Raw genomic sequence first — 2163 nt, 5'->3', positions numbered from 1 at the left:
CAATCCAAAAGAGTCCAGTGCAGCCTGAGCGGAGGGTGCTGCCTTCTGACACACTTCCAGTGATGTCAGGGGGTGTGGCATATGCAAATAAGTTATGTTAATGTTATGCTAATGAGCTCCTGCACCGCTTTTTTTTACGAAATGACCCCTGTACACACACACACACACAAAAAAATAAAAACAAATGAGTTAAAACACAGTATTTAAATAAGTAAAACCACCACATATAAAATCATAGGTACCAGTAACATAGATGTCAATAAGTACTAAAAAGTTATGGCGATATGCTCTCAGCATCCAGGCGGTCAGCCACCACTACAGTCTGGCCGCCCGCAAGGCTGTTGGATATTAAATTAAATTGGTGTTGATGTTGGGGCCGGGGCCATAACATTAGGAGGTGGTACCCTAATCGAAAGCGTGGTGGAAAAGCTCCGTTTTACAGGCCCTGCGGAATTGTCAAAGGTCCCGCAGGGCCATGGTGTCATTCGGGAGCTCATTCCACCCGTGTGGGGCTGCCACAGAGAAGGCCCTGGCCCTCGTCAACGCTAGCATGGCTTCTTTAGGGCCATGGTTTTGGGACCCCGATCTTAGTGCTCTCTGGGGAACATGTGGGGAAAGGCGGTCCCTTAGGTAAGTAGGTCCCTGACCATAAAGGGCTTTAAAGGTAAGAATCAGCACCTTGAACCGAATCCGGTATGCTATAGGCAGCCAGTACAGTGCTTTTAGGGCAGGCTGGATGTGCTCCCGCATGGCTCCCCATTCTGCACCAGCTGCAGCTTCTGGATTTGGGATAAGGGCAGCTCCATGTAGAGAACATTACAGTAATCCAGTAAAGGGAGAGGGGAACCATTAACACTCCTCCAGGAAGATAAATTGAAGTTGTCAAACACCTGAATACGACGGCCCTAAAAAGCAGTTTTGAAGCAAAAATGTTGCTGGCCATCCTCATTATCCCTTCAAGGCATTCAATGCTGCAACCAGGTTGAAAACACAGTAAGAAAGCCCTATTCCCCTAAGTGTCAGCTATGCTGCCATAGGGGTTGGGGTTGGGGTTCTCGCTTGCCAAGTCCGCTGCATTCCTTTTTGGCTTCTGTAACGCTTGCTTATCTATGGCCTTGCAGGTGGTGTGTAGTGTCTGGGATTCTAGGGAACTGTGGGAGTGCTTTCGGTTCTCTGCTTCGGCTCTAACGGCCTAGGGCTCCTCCTCCCGTGCGCGGGAAGTTGGCTAATTGGCCTAAGGAAGGGGGGGTGCATACGAATACCCTATATCCCATTATGCTTGTAGGGGCAACGCCATTCTTAACAGTGCCTTTGTTAATACATCTATAGCTCTTCAATAAAGTATAACCTTTCTGATAAGCGTGTACTCAGTTGTTGGCTATGGAACCTGACATTCTGTTAAGAACCCTTCATTCTCTATCTACGCGCGTCTCTCTATATCCGAGATGAGTGACGAAGAGGAGAAACAGGTCCCCTCCGAGGCGGATTCCGGTCCCCACCCCGGCTGGGGGGGGGGGGAAGACTCCCACGACGGCACCTGTGACCACGACACCTCCGGTGACCGCTGCTGGGAAGGGAGCAGTTCCAAAGACGACGTGTATTTATTTGTAAAGGATTATTTCTATCTTATTTATATGTTATGCATTTTTACAAATAAACGTATTTTTACGCATTATCTATACATTAAGTTTTAATGGTTGGCCCTTTACTCAGTTTGACTTACCTTGTCTCAGGTTCTTGATCCTCGTTCTCGGGGTTAAGTTGGTTTCCCTTCTCAGTTCTAAGTCTCCATAGGAGCTGCAGGGCTGAGAGGGGAGAGGCCGCAGGTCTTCTGGGAGGAGGCCTCAAGGCAAGAGGCAACCCACAAAGCATTCAAAGGATGTTCCACGCAGAAGCCTGGCAGAAGGCGTTCAACCCAGTGACGGGCGCTCACACGCACACACCCCACGAGGGCCACCTCGCGTGTAAGAAAGGGCTCTGAACGGTTCCCTGTGATAATCAGTGTTATCAAGACTATACTTCCAGAACTGTTTCATCAGAGAATTCTGCTTTCAGGAACATTAACCACCGTGTTAAAAGAGGTATTGCTGGGAGTGGACCTTGCTTACAGACAACCACACATGAAACTGAAGGTGATATTTTAGATATAAATACATATCGGGA

The sequence above is a fragment of the Gekko japonicus genome, unplaced genomic scaffold (genome assembly GCF_001447785.1).
Source record: "Gekko japonicus isolate JY-2015 unplaced genomic scaffold, Gekko_japonicus_V1.1 scaffold4702, whole genome shotgun sequence".
In the NCBI taxonomy this organism is placed as follows: Eukaryota; Metazoa; Chordata; class Lepidosauria; order Squamata; family Gekkonidae; genus Gekko; species Gekko japonicus.
The sequence above is the reverse complement of the archived record's forward strand: the minus strand, read 5'-3'. Positions refer to the sequence as shown.